The following is a 14,505-nucleotide window of genomic DNA, read 5'->3' as shown; positions in this document are numbered from 1 at the left end:
GCTTAGAAGCCCCTTATCAATTTCTCGGGGCCAAGTCAGCGCGTTGAGACCCCTGGCGCGTTTCAACTCCGTTCGCCAGCAGGACGCCGTGCACGAAGCAAACAAGCAACACGGTCGCCGTTCCTAAAATCGTGCGCCGTTCGGTGCAGCGGTCCGTGAATTCATGAAGCAAACATGCAACATCTTCTGTGAAGACACGTTTGACTTTCGTGTTCTAACGATTCCTATGAAAGAGGGATCAACCATTTTTTTCTATCGCTATGGATCTGTCTGCTAAACCTGGGCTTTTCATGAGTAATATCTGAAGTGAAAGGTGTAACTAAATGCACGATACCGGCTTCACCTACAAAAATGATCAAGATAAAACGTAGGGTCGAAAAAAGAACGATGACGCAGTCGACAGGCTTTGAACCTGTCGATTAGAACCTCAATGGGTTTATAGTCTATCGCCGTAACCGCTTGGCCACGACTGCTGGAGCTGTACACATGCACGCAATTGTCACTATATGCTTCAAATTCAGTTGCAGGTTGCTCTTTTTTATTGCGTGTGCGCGCTGAGATAACAAGTGCGAAGGGTCCTTGACATTTTTCCAAGTAGAAGAAAGCTTTATTTTATCACTGCTTTGTTGCGGAGAAACTTTTTTGCGAATAAAATTGACAAAAAAAAACGTTGGTGTTACGTGCATAAACGCCGATCTGATTGTAAAGTACGCCGTAATGGGGGACTCCAGAATAAATTTCACTTGAGGCTTCTTTAACGTGCACGTAATTCTAACATCACTAGCGTCTTTGCAGAAGACATCAACAGATTGCATCAACTGTGATGTGCTCATGTATTATGTGCGCCCGTGGCACCATGCCTGTTTCGACACCTCGTCACGTCCAGGACAAGTTTCACATTGCTCCAACACCACGTCATGGACCGGGAAACCAACAGCAGTGACCGGGAAACCAGCAGCAGCATCATCCCATCCAGATGGAAGACAGCGCCAAGGCCACAAAGTACCCGCTGGCACAGAGCAAGTCACAACATAATCAGGTGAGCTGGGCACAAGTCGCGTTTCGCACTGCCAAACCAAACTATCCCAAAAAGGCGCCGACGCCCATTACACAGAACCCCGAATATCTCAAAATAGTGGAGGAGAACCGTGCCCTCATGAATAGCTTGGCGGAACTAAGAGCCCAGTTTGAGGCATTTCGTAGATCGGTTGCTCACAACAATACAAATGCACGCACACAGGCCGACACATACAGACAGGTGATCACAGCGACAGCGCACACACAGGCTGAAGCTAGCTCGCCGACGACGACGCTAGACCAGGTTGCCCACAATGCGCAGAGACTATTCGCTGAGATTCACACGCTCAAACGACATGTCGATGACTCTATTGCGTCAGTTCGCGCGGGACTCCGCAAGCGCACGAGCGTAAGCCCGGGAGCGCCGACGCGAGGACCAAAGGGTATGGATGCTACTGACAGCGATAGTACCATCCATGGCTAAACTAGGAACACGTGTCGCAGAAAGTCTTGAGGTGTGGCAGTGGAACTGCTGCACGTTACGTACTAAACATGCTAATTTCATACATTATATGGAGTCGGTGCCTATTCCTCCGGATATCATTTGTTTGCAAGAAATAGGAAAGCACAACAGAAATCTTAAAGGCTACGACTTGTACACCCATCCCGATTACCCACCGGTCGCCACTTTCGCCAAAAAGGGTGTCGCGCTAAGTGTAGAATACATTCATGGGGAGATTGTACAACATCAAATAATCACGATATGGCCACATAAGCGCGGCAAGCCGAAAACAGTGACTGTAAACATATATAGCCCTCCTAGAGACAGACTGGCGGACTTTGAGGATGTGGTTTCCGCAGCGATGCGTTTAGCGTCTAGGCGGGACAGAGTCTTGGTTTTAGGGCACTTCAATGCGCAACACTCCGAATGGGGATACGCGGCAGACTCTCCGAAAGGAAAAATTTTGCTGGATTTGACGGAGAGGTACGATTTAACCCTGTTAACTCGTCTTGATGAACCCACCAGAATCGGTAATAGCGTCTCGAAAGATACCTCGCTGGACTTAACCTTTACGAACCAAGCGGATGAGATAACGTGGACAAATCTAGGGGACAACCTTGGAAGTGACCACTACATCCTCAGCCTTTCGGTAAACTCGTCCCGTATAAGACGCAATTTTGCGCAGGCCACACTGACAGATTGGACGAAATATCGCGATCGCCAGGGCAGCACAGGTCCGATAACGAACGTCGGAATCTGGGCGCAGCAGCTTCTCAACACGCTGGCGGGTGTGACGAAGGTTGTAGACACAACGCGAGACACCCCGGTAGTGGACAGGCACCTGCTACATTTATGGGAGGCGCGCGGTAGCCTCACCAAGAGATGGAAAAGGCAGAGGTTAAACAAGAAGCTTAAAATCCGCATTGCTCCGTTAGCTCAGGAGGCGAACACGTACGCGCAGGAATTATGCGACGGTAACTGGCGCCAGCTCTGCGATTCCTTTAGGGGGACCCTCAGTACCAAAAAGACATGGCACATTCTCCGCAGCATGATGGATCACGGGGGAACCAAGACGGCAGCGCACACGACGCTCAAGCTACTGGAGAATGAATTCAAGGGCAACGACGAGGAACTCATTGATCACTTAAAGCATATTTATATAGGTACGAATTCCAAAGAGGCGAGCTGGTGCGGTAGCTATATGGGGCCGGAACAACCGAATCTGGACGCACCGATAACTACGGCGGAAGTTTATGCCGCGGCGCAGTCCTTCAAAAGAAACACGGCGCCAGGGCCCGATGAGATTACTAACGCCATGATTCGAAACTTGAGCGACGAAACCATAGAGCAGTTAACTAAATACTTTAACGAGAGTGTATGGGTGGATCAGGGAGAACTACCTGCTGAATGGAGGGAAGCAAAAATCATCCTTATTCTAAAACCGGGGAAGCCCCGAGATATTCGAAACCTACGACCTATATCGCTAACATCGTGTGCCGGAAAGCTCTTTGCAAAGGTGATACAGACCCGGTTATCGCGCTACATAGAAAGCAACAATCTTTTTCCCACAAACATGTTCGGATTTCGTCCACATGTGTCGGCAAGGACGTTTTTCTGATGCTTCAGCAGGACGTTCTGCACCCGGTAAGGGGTTCCGAAGACAGCATTGTGCTTGCTCTCGACGTAAAAAATGCATTTGATACAATTGGCATTGATAGGCATTGATACGATGCGATACGATACGAAAGGCATTGATACGATGCGGGACGCGCATTTACCAGTATGTACGCAGCTTTCTGAGAAACCGTACGACCACCATCGGTCAGGGCTCAACTAGGTCGAAACCCTTTGCAGTTCCCGATCGAGGAAACCCACAAGGGTCCATACTCTCCATTCTGCTATTTAATCTGGGAATGCGTAAACTCGCACTAGAGTTGGATGCGAAGCAAGTCCTAGGGAGCGCCATTTACGCTGACGATATTACGCTGTGGGCAAATCGGGGATCCTACGGGGATAAGCAGGAGCTTCTCCAGTGGGCCATCCAACAGGTCGAGACCTTCACGCAAGGGGCCGGCATGACATGTGCCTCAGAGAAGTCCGAATTTATTCGTATAAGAGCGAAGTACGCGAGACGAGAAAATCGTCCGAGTTTCGAACTTTTCTTGGACGGGGGGCGTGTAAGAGAGGTGGATAAATTCCGCGTCCTGGGATTATGGATCCAAGAAACGGCCGGAGTAGCGCACACGCTCGACCTCCTCAAAGGTACTACACAAAACGTAGCCAGGATGATCCGTAGGGTTACGCGAACCCGCGAGGGCTTCTCGGAAGAAGAAACGATCCGACTGCTACACGCCTTTGTGATCAGTAGAATAACGTATGCACTACGTGGGTGCGGCCCGCGACGGCTACGGGAACTCCCTGAAAAGGGAGGTACCCTAAAGCGGTTCCTCAGGACCACAAATAAAGTTCTTTGTCTGTCTGTCTGTCCCCTTCCAAAGAATTACCAAGCAGGAGCTCAAACAACTTGAAGTGATCATTCGGCGGGCATTTAAAGCTGCTATAGGGCTCCCAGAAAATACCAGTACAGAACGTTTCGACAAATTAGGAATACACAATACCTTCGAGGAATATGCAACGGCAACCCTCATCGCGCAAAAGGAACGGCTGTGCGCATCAACGCAGGGTCGGGCCATATTAACCAAACTGGGCTTTGCCCTCCGCCCCCAGTTCAGTGCAGAAGAGACAGTGCAAATGACCCAGGAAGTCAGGCAGCACATAATGGTGTCCCCAATTCCGAAGAATGTGAGTCCGAGATATCATGCAGGGTGCCGGAAGGCCCGAGTGAGAACCTTGCACCAGAGATGTAGAGGACAACCGGACGTGTACTACACAGACGCGAGTCAAACGGACAGGGTCAAGTATACGGTGGTAGCCACGAACCAAAATCGTGTGATAGTTGCATCGGTCAGGGCAAAATCTACCAGCACAGCAGAAGCCGCAGCGATTGCACTTGCAATTAGGGACGCGGAGAATAGGGACGTATCTGCTGCCATACTCACGGACTCACAAACCGCCTGCCGCCTGTATCTCTCCGGGACGGCGCCGCGCTTAGTACTAAAAATTCTAGGGAGTCAAATTACCGGATTCCACAACCTCACTTGGGGCCCCGCACACGAGGGCATGGAGGGCAACACAAGCGCGGACCGGCTAGCTCGCGTACTAAGCATCCGAGCTGCGGACCGACCCAGTGACGAGCCTCCCTCTACACCGCGCGATATCCTCGAACACCAAAGACAGGAGCAGAGGCAGTATGGACGCCCTCACCCTAAGTTAAACAGTCAACAGGCGAGAAATTGGCGCCGACTTCAAACACACACATACCCAAACCTAAATACACTTAGCCGTATTCACCAAGCACGATACACTGACGAATGCCCGTGGTGCGGGGACACGCCAACGTTACCGCACATCACGTGGATATGCCCAAACAGACCGAAACATATAAACTCCACACTACTAAAAACCCAAGATTTCTACAGGCAGTGGGAGGCGCGGCTTGCGGACGAGGCTAGGACAGCCAACTGGCTCTCCTGGACCAAGCCCTGCGAACCGCTCGTGCCAGTGGAGCCCTGGACTAGGGGCCCCAACCAGGGGACCTAAAATTTCATTTTATTCATTAAGATTTTCTCTCTCTCTCCAACACCAAGCAACATGGACCCTAACCTACATTCCGGCAGGAGGAGAGCGACGGCACAATATATATGATGAAAAAATTCAGACTCCAAACGGCGGCCAGTTTTACGGACGCCAACGTGTACGGGACAAAGAATAAAGACACAGTGGCAGTGGTCTTCGACCGCCGAGGCCAGGTTACCTTCGGTGCATCGACCCACCCCTGCACGATCACGGAAGCCCAAGAGCAGGCCATCGCGTTATCCATCCCTGAAGGCCAACACGCACACAAAGCCACTGACGATCCTCACGGATTCGCAGCACTCCTGCCTCAACTTCCTACAGGGAAGAATCGGAAGACCTGTTGCACTAGCACTAGCCCAAATACCCAAGGGCGACACTGAGGTCCTCATCACCCAAACGATCATCTGCATACCGGGCCACGCTTGCATCATGACAAAGTACCTCGAGGCTTCATGCATAACCGAGCACCCATCACGCCGACTGCAGAAGATGCCGACCCAGTTGACCTTGAGTATTCAGCCATCCTGAACTACCACAGAGAGAGTCAATTGCGATATCCACCACCCCATCGAAAACTAAAGACGGAGAAGGCTGCTGCCTGGCGTAGTCTCCAGACAGGCATTTACACGAACCTACACATATTACATCGGATGCACCCCCCAGCCTACAGGGACGAATGCCCATGGTGCGGGGCTACACCAACCCTGTACCACATTAGGTGGGAGTGCATGCTACACAACATAGAACACCAAGAGGGAGCAATGGGGGGTGCTGCTGTCCAGCTGGGACCTCGACTACCAGCTGAGCTGATCCAGAGAGCGGAGAAGATGGCAAGAGCCAGCGGAGCCTTGGACTAGGGACCCCGACCATTAGGGACGCCTCTTGGGGGGTCACCCGCAAAATCTCTGATTATTCTTTCAATAAAGTTTATCGACTGCTACTACTACTACTACTACTACTTGTTTGTTAGAAAGCAATTTTTTACTGCAATTTATACGGCTCATAACAGAGAGAGAAAAATACAAACTTTAATGATATGCAGGAGATGTTAGCCTGGCTGGTCATCGGGCCTCCAGGTCCTGGGTGATAATTACAACATACAATGTGATCAGAAATACACACAGGCAGAACGCAGTCACAAACACACACACAAAACCAAGAGAGATATTTAAAGACATTTGTATAGGCTTGTGATCCACAAGAACACCAAGAGCGCTTTCGTGGCGCCTGCAGAGAATATGCCGCAGTCACAAGCTCCAGTAGCGTAGCATTTGTAGAGCCGCCCTGAAAGACTGTCTCCCTGATAAGTGCGAATACTGCCAGCGCTGCCCAAACGCATGCTTTGATAAGTGTCCCGGCTAAGCTTATGCGCGACTAAGTAGATTAAACATTCTGTTTCGAGTCATTTTTACATATTATCGGCAGTTTTATTAAATTGGTACGTTATATTCCTAGGACATTGAAACACTATTGCAGTAACACCGCATTCGGAGCAAATAGCCCCACATATTCCCGTTTTTAGCGCTTTTCCGACTGTTATCATTCTCGCATTTGGACAGCCCGGCTCCGCGTGCTTTCTCACTCATCGCACGCGAGGCAGACCACGTTCAGGTTATACTAAGGCAAACGGTGGGTGTGCGGCTCCTCTTCCACCCTCAAAGGCGGAGGCGGGCGGAAACCGAAGCTAAAATATCCTTCAGAGAAAATAGTTCCCAGTTAACGACAGGCTGTTTCCATCGAATATCACGTTTTTATGTCTTCAAAAAATACAACTTTCGGACATTCAAATGAAAGAAACACACAGTATTAAAAACATTGTTAACATAAAGCAGCGCAGAATTATTTGGTTGTTAGTTCCGACAACACCAATACTTCAATCTCGCTAAATTCAGAGTTCAGCATAGTACGCGAGGCTACAATGCGTTCCTCCTTGAGCAGGCGTACGCGGTACCGACGCATGGGTCAAGGTGCCAGCGATGCTGTCCTTCAATGGCTTGGGCAAGTGGCCCTTCGGTGTGAAGGAGAGCATAAACTGCCGACCGCCACAGCCGCAGTCAGCGGCAGCTCTCACTTGCGACGTCACTGCTCACTCGTTGACGACGACGACGCTGCTGTAGTTGCTCGCATTGAATTGACAGCCGATGCGGGTGACGATGTCAGTCCCGCCATCCGCACGCAGCCTTCTGGCAAGACGCACACCATGCAGCAGCAGTGGTTTCCCTTGGAGTTCTGCTGAACAGCGATCTTCTCCTGAACGGCAACGTCCGCGCTGACGAAGGCGAATGGCGGCTGGCACCAGTGGCCCGTCTTCCAAGGCAGGAATAAAACGGCTTGGGTCCATACTGCTTCTCAGGTGCTGTGGCAGTGAGGGTGGACCAAGTTGCCAATTTAAACGGCTCCCCTTGTCAAGCGCTGGTAGAGGAATGATGTCCGCGGTGGCACCGTTTCCCGACATGACGCTGTCGAATCAGCGATGATCATGATGATGATTATTTCCTTAATATGATGCATACCCACGATGGGGGATCGGCGAATAAGCGGTTGGTACATTTAAAAGAAAGTAACATAATTATATGTAAAGGAATACGAGGCAATATAAGTGTTAAGGAATAGAAATTTCATCGCCTTAGGACGTTCTTTTCGTCCTCGGCGTCTTCGACCAGAAAGTGCGATGAGAATGACTACATCGCAGCTATTGGCTTCGCATTGGCTAGAATTATTAAAGTGATAACTTGAAAGAATATTTTTGTTACGTAATTATTTTGATTCTGCTGTTTCAGCACGGCTTTCTATGCACGTCAGTCAAAGACACTCTTTAAGGAACTTCTCGTCCATAAGCCTGCTTGTAATCTGTAGATGACGAAAGTAAAATTGCGGTGTCCTTCGGTGCCAAAATACGAAAGGACACTGTGCTACGCATTCCAGGATTTGTAATACTTGTGACAGAGTGATCTAATTGAACGAATACTAAATTTTTGGTGGTTCTTTGGGAATGCTTACAATCTTAACAGCTAATGTGTTCCTTGTACAATTATGTTGTCATTCATTCCTTAACTTCCTTTTCAGGATGGCTGTACTTCCTCTACAAGAACAGCTTCTCTTTGAATAGCAACTCGTTTCATTTTTGAAGACAATGACATGTTGCTTGTTATGATCATTATGAATATACCAGGTGTATCTTCCATGCGTATTGCTATCTGGGACGACGAGGAATTCCGAACGTGATTCCCTAGAAAGCTGCACCACTACAACTAAGCCCATTACAGCGGTTCGGTCATGGTGATTGTTAGACATAACCGCGATATATATCAAGCGTTAGTGTTCAAAGGATTTTATCGTTTTTAATGCAGAAAAGAACTTGTTAGTACACGAGATTTCTACAACTGAGGAAGGTAGTCGGTTCCACTGACTGATGGTTCTTGGCAAAAAAAGAGCTGCTGAGGGCCGATGTATTACATTTGTATTCTCTAATCTTGTGTCCATGATCTTTGCGTGCTGATGTGTAGTGAGGCTGGTTAATGTATACGTCACGGGGAATTCGAGTATGAAAATGATATATGCTGTGTAAAAGCTTCAATCGAAATGACGTTCTTCGGTGCTGCAGAGATTCCCATTTTAGCATCGCCTTAGATTTCGTTGCACTAAACTGCCTGTCGTACATTGGTATATCAAGTACATATCTTGCCGCCATGGACTGAACTTTTTCTAGCTTATCTTTGTTAGTTACTGTTAAAGGATCCCACACACAGCACGCGTATTCCAGCGCTGACCTAACGTATGATTCTTGCCACTTTTCTTGCCACAATCGACCGCAACGGCAAGTTCTCCGCCATCTCCGTTCTTATTCATTATTATCATACGACACACACAGAGAGAAATCAAATAGGTCGAGTGTTTTGCATTTTGAAACAGAATTACTCGTGCAAGGAAGTCCACTTCTTATTAAATTAAGCATTAAGTTCTTCTAGGCAACTCAGTTGCCGTTGTCTGAAACTCTCGTCAAGTCTCAACGTTCGTCAAACCTGACCTATTGTCACCATTGGGGCAATAAATAATAATACAACAAAATAAAAATAAATAATGATACTAGCTAAGAAAGTGTCGTTTTATCTAATAACTAATCATAGAGTTTACTTTTCAAAAATGTCCCAAGCAAATAAGTTAAAAGGCTAGCCCCAGATCACATGTTAACGGCAAAACTTTTGAGGTCGAAAACACGTTCCAAATTATGTTACAAGTTAGAATTGTGGGAGACTGTTGAAAGGTTCAAAACTTGAAGACTTTTTTTTTGATGTGCAAAAAATAAAAAAAATCAATTGCGATGAACATACTGCTTTGATTCAAAAAGTCCCAGGTAATTATCGACTTCAAATGCGGTGGCATCTCCCGAAATAGCAGAAAAGGCATTCCAAGATCGGGGTCGCCGGTGCGATCCTGGCCGCGGGGACCAAATTTCGACGGGGGTGGAATGCAAACCTGCTGGTGCACGATCCATGGGGTGCGCGTTAAAAAATCCCATGTGGTAAAATTAATACGGAGTACCTGACTATAGCGAGCCTCGTGATCAGTTCGCAATTTTGGCAAGCAAATCAAAAATTTAATTTAAAAAAATTTACGCCTTGGTGGAATTTTGCGCGATAAACCTGGCCACGTCCGCTGCCGCGGGTCGAGGCGGTACCCGAGTGTTCCGAGCACCCTGAAATCAAAATCGTTGATAATGTCAGCATGAATTCGCAGATTTCAACCTCGTATGTTTTTCTTAACTTGTGGCTGGGGGGCTCAATTCAGGTAACTTTCTTATTCTGTATTTGTTTTCTCTCTAGACCTCATTTTTGTGCAAAAGCAGCTGGCTCGTTTCGTCCAATACTAACATGTTTCCATCCTTCGCTGGTGCCGTTAGATATAAGATATTTGGTCAATAAACAGACATAACGTGTTTTTTAAAAGTTGATTGTCTTTCCAAAGGCTAAAATATATCAAGATTTTACCAAGAAATGCTGTTTGCTTCTGCACATATGTCCCAGAAAATACGTGTTTGAGTAATTTCTATGCAGCTTTGAACGAACCAAAAATAATAATAATTTGAGCACGCAATGTGCGTAATCAAAAACAGGCATAGGTTTGGTCACATTGACGCCAGCAACTCGGTGGCAGAGTTGCGTCGTTTGTTGTCGATGCCCACCTGAGGATATGTAGCACATCCCCTTAATGAGTGATTGGCCATAACTTGACTAGGTAAGAGAAGTAGGCAAAGCCAAGTTGATCTGACGATTTCGACATTGGCAAATACTGATGGGACAAGATATATGTTGGTTGAGATAGGTATGGCTGATTATCCTGTTTTGGGAAATGGATTGAAAGCAGGGGATTAAACTATCCTGCATTGTGCGAGTCAACGATTTGCTCGTATGACCCTCTAAAAAATTGGAGGACGCTTAAGCTTCGCCTTTGAGAGTGGAACGCGATAGCGTTATCGGGCCTAGTTCTCATTGTGTTTGCTAGAAGGATGTTGCATTGCTATGCATTGCTAGAAGGATGTTTTTCCAGGGGCAATATAAGTCGTCTTATGTTAAAATGTGCAGGCCCTAGGACAATGTTTTTATTATTTTAATAATCCCAAGTGAATCTGCTATCACATATCTGGCCCGTACTTGAGCCCTAAGACACCGGCTGGTTAATCAAATAGTTGACCATCTCTCTCTGTCTTTGCGATGCCTTATTCTCCAGCTGCCTTGCTTGTGTCAAAGAGTTTTAGCGTAAGACCCGAGGAGAAAGCAGAGAGCAGGTAGGCTGCACTAAGTTTACAATGGAAGAGAGGAAAAAGAAGAGCAGCACTCAGGCCACGCTCTCACGCGCTGGCGCGAGAAACCCCCGTGGCATAGAAAAAACCTTGCTCGAGCCTCGCGCGTTCGAACAGTTTAACCACCGTGAAGCGTCTTCTTCGCTGCTGCGCATGGACATTCTCGGAAGTGTCAGCATCCCAGCCGTCCTCGATTCACTCGTCACACGTCCAGAGGGGGCAATAGACGACGTGTCCTACGTGTCCATCAACTTGGCCATTCACCACGTTCGCTCAGACAATCGTGATCTTGTGCTCAAGCTGCGGAACAAGGCCAACGAACGCGCCAGCGACAGCTGCGTAGGACGCCGAAAGAAACTATTCCCGAGGGCCGAGTGCTACCTGCTCATGGTTTACGTCAAGGACAACGTGTGCCACTGCAACACCAGGCAAGCCCCATGTACCGTCCAAGGAGCCTCGCGCCAGACGATGGTCGTATCTAGGGGCACCGGACGCTTGCTCATGATACACAGGTATTTGATTTCGTTCTTCTGTGTAGTGGGAGGGAGGGAAGGGGGGGATTTAACCGTGCCGAATCTCGGTAGAATTGAATTCTGGGGCTTTTCGTTCCAGAATTGATTGAGGCACGCCGTAGTGGGGGCTCCGGAATAGTTTTGACCACCAGGGGATCATTACCATGCCCTCAATGCACGGGAAATGGGCGTTCTTGCATTTCGCCCCTATCGAAGTGCGGCCGCTGGGGCCGGGATTTGATCCCTCGTGCTCAGCAACGCAACACTATAGCCGCTAAGCCGCCACGGCGGGTGACTGAGTACAAAGGCTTAAATAATTCAATTTGGAAAATCAACCTTACGGCATGTTTCGTCTCGTGAAGAAAAAATAATAGCGTTTATTTTTTTGCAGAGTCCAACAAAGCAGGAATTTCTGTAGCAATGCCAATTAACAGCCATAAGGAGCCTTATTGTGGTGCGCTTGCGTGGTAACACGATTGATATGGCCGAGCTTCCGCACTTCGCATCATAATAAGCTTTAAAAATGTTTTTAATTTATTTTACCGTGGAACATTTTTTCTATTGTTCGATAAAATGTAGTTTTATTCATCATTGATGATTATAGTGGTTCTTCCCTCATTGGCAATAAAAATTGGTACTAGCGTATACATTGCGCAGTTTCGTTTATATTCAACCTGGGTGTGATATTCAATACCGACAAAATTGTTAAGACAATTCCTGATATTCTTCTTTAAATTACTATCCCGCATTCATAGTCGCTGCATCCATCTGGTCTTTACAAGCTTCTCAAACTATGCATGCATGAATTATAATGTTAGGAGGGAGTATACGCTACTTCCGCGGATGTTGTGCTTTTGCGAAACCTAACGATTTTTTGCGTTAACCTTGATGTGCCTCTTATCGTCAACACTTTGATGCTGGTTGAGTGTCATCTGCCTCGCCAACTTCACGACGACATGCAGCTGCTTCATGCTACCCAGCTATTTGCTTGGAGGAGCCCGCGCTGTGGCTCTGCTGATATCCCCCGCTTCGTAAGAGGATACTTCTACCTCGCAAGATTCAATCTCAATCTCGCAAGATTCCATCTCAATCAAGCTTTGTATCTAATGGACCGAATTTATTGCTTGCTGCAGCTACAATGACAAGCTAGTGTGTCCTCACAGGCTTGTAGCGGATTCTTGATTTAAATAATCCATGTTAAATTGCAGAAAATCGCTTACAACCGTAACTCAGAAATAAAAGCGATAGCGAAATGTGTAAACTGTAGCTATTGAGAGACCTAAATTCGGCAAAATTGATATTTTGTGTACTACTCTGTAAAGCACACGCATTTGCGAGTTCACTACTGCAAGATCATCGAAAATATTTGAACAGTTTCCCATAAGCTATAAACTCACAGAGCAATCTTGTCTGTTTTGGTACACGTACTAATAGAAGCAGTTTATTTATTTATTTATTTATTTATTTATTTATTTATTTATTTATTTATTTATTGTTTGTTTGTTTGTTTATTTATTTACCCTCATGGCCAAAGCATTCCAGAGGTGAGTGGCTAGACAATAATCATAGAGCACAATAATGTAACAAAGCATGGTAAGGCATGGTAATTCCCAATTATAGAATGTTAGCTAAGGCAAACTTAAATCGGGTCTTATCATAAATGGAAACAATGTCCGAAGGAAGGCAATTCCAATGCATGCAAAAGCGAGCTTTCTTTTGTTGCCGAGTAAAGAATTCGTACGCTTCAACGTTAAAGGTTTTTATGCACCCATTTCAAGTAGTCTTTAAAGAAGTTTACGCCTCGTATTAACATTAGAACTCAATAAATTGGTAGAATTCAGCGATTTGCCGTAAAAGCAACAAATTTCATCACTTGATCCTCATGCCCCAAGGCAGAGCAGGTAGTTATTATTGTGCGCTTCGAGTGAACTTGTGCGAATTCGGTAATATCTCGTATCGACACTAGTTTGGCGCAAGGGAGATAACGTCCGCCGATAATGCAAATATTTTTGACCTTTTACAAAAAGAAAAGCCTAGAGAAGGAGATAAGAAGAACGTGATAAGCGCCAAAGAGAACCCACCTGCAAATTGGGAGGCTTGTATCATCGGCGCTTGAATATAGCGCTAATAATATCTATTAGTCCATTCGTGACTTGTAGTGTTGGTTAAGCATTGACTCCACAGGTGATTTCAAGTCACATGACAGCTATGCTCGCGGACAACTATCTGTGGCAATAAAGCCAAAGCTACGTAGGCAGAGGGCGCTTCTGAAAAGCGTCCCGCGCTTAAATCCACGTTAGTTTAGGCTAGAGAAGAAAAAACATTAACACCTTATTAGCAACAGTTAAATTAGACAACACACTACTGAGTGTAGAAGTTTGCTTTTCTTGCGGCTTTTTCCTTCCGCGTCTGAGAAAATGCACAACTGTCGCACATGGAAGCTGCGCCTACTCAGCGACTGTTCCGAGCAACCAAAAGCTCTGTAAAACTCTGCCGGACTACGTGGCGCGATAACACATGTGCTGCAACCACGCGCCCGTACCTTTCCCTTCATTGCCACAGAAAGTTGTGCGCGAGTATAGACAACACGAGTTTGTTGAATGCTAATGCTTCAAGAAGGGTTCCATCCTATGCATTAGAGTTATTACACTTATATACCTTCAAGTGCGAGCCGAGGTATCAGAAAAATTGTTTACATAACTTAGTATACGGCGGCATAGGAAAATTTTATTATTAATAATGTTATTTCTAGTACTGGCATAATTCTCGCTCCTTTGTGTATACGATGCTGCTGGTTTTTGCTGCCATATAAATGGTGTAGGAATAAATAAGGCAAACCACGGGCATTGAGACTGTTTTTGTCATACTGGGAACCTTTTACAACACCGCACTGAGTCACATAAGCAACAGCGAGGAATAAAAAAATGAATTCCTAGCTTCTGCCCCTTCATGAATAAATGTGACAATTGAACACACAA

Source organism: Dermacentor silvarum, chromosome 1 (assembly GCF_013339745.2).
Source record: "Dermacentor silvarum isolate Dsil-2018 chromosome 1, BIME_Dsil_1.4, whole genome shotgun sequence".
Lineage (NCBI taxonomy): Eukaryota > Metazoa > Arthropoda > Arachnida > Ixodida > Ixodidae > Dermacentor > Dermacentor silvarum.
This window is presented reverse-complemented; position numbering follows the sequence as displayed.